Below are 210 nucleotides of genomic sequence, written 5' to 3' on the forward strand. Positions count from 1 at the left end.
CCCCTCTCCTCAGCGCCCCTGTGCCGGGGAGCGCCGGCGGCTCTGAGATGGGTGCAGGGTGGCGGGGGGGGCCCAGCTCGACCGCGGCGTCCCATCACCCTTCCTCCCGCCTGGGGCTTCTCCAAGCAGCTCCCACTGTCCCTGCGGAGAGGAGGGGAAGGCGCCTGCCCAGTTCTGCCCCGCAGAGGGGCCGGGGGGCTCTGGCTGGTG

General features: G+C 74.8%; 1 protein-coding gene across 1 annotated transcript in view; it reads left to right on the forward strand.

The window, feature by feature from the left end:
- Nucleotides 1-210, forward strand: part of LOC104127481 (myotubularin-related protein 5-like) — a gene marked incomplete at its 3' end in the record, with an annotated part of 66,798 nt that overhangs the window by 29,212 nt on the left and 37,376 nt on the right.

Source organism: Egretta garzetta, unplaced genomic scaffold (genome assembly GCF_000687185.1).
Source record: "Egretta garzetta isolate BGI_Z169 unplaced genomic scaffold, ASM68718v1 scaffold986, whole genome shotgun sequence".
NCBI lineage: Eukaryota > Metazoa > Chordata > Aves > Pelecaniformes > Ardeidae > Egretta > Egretta garzetta.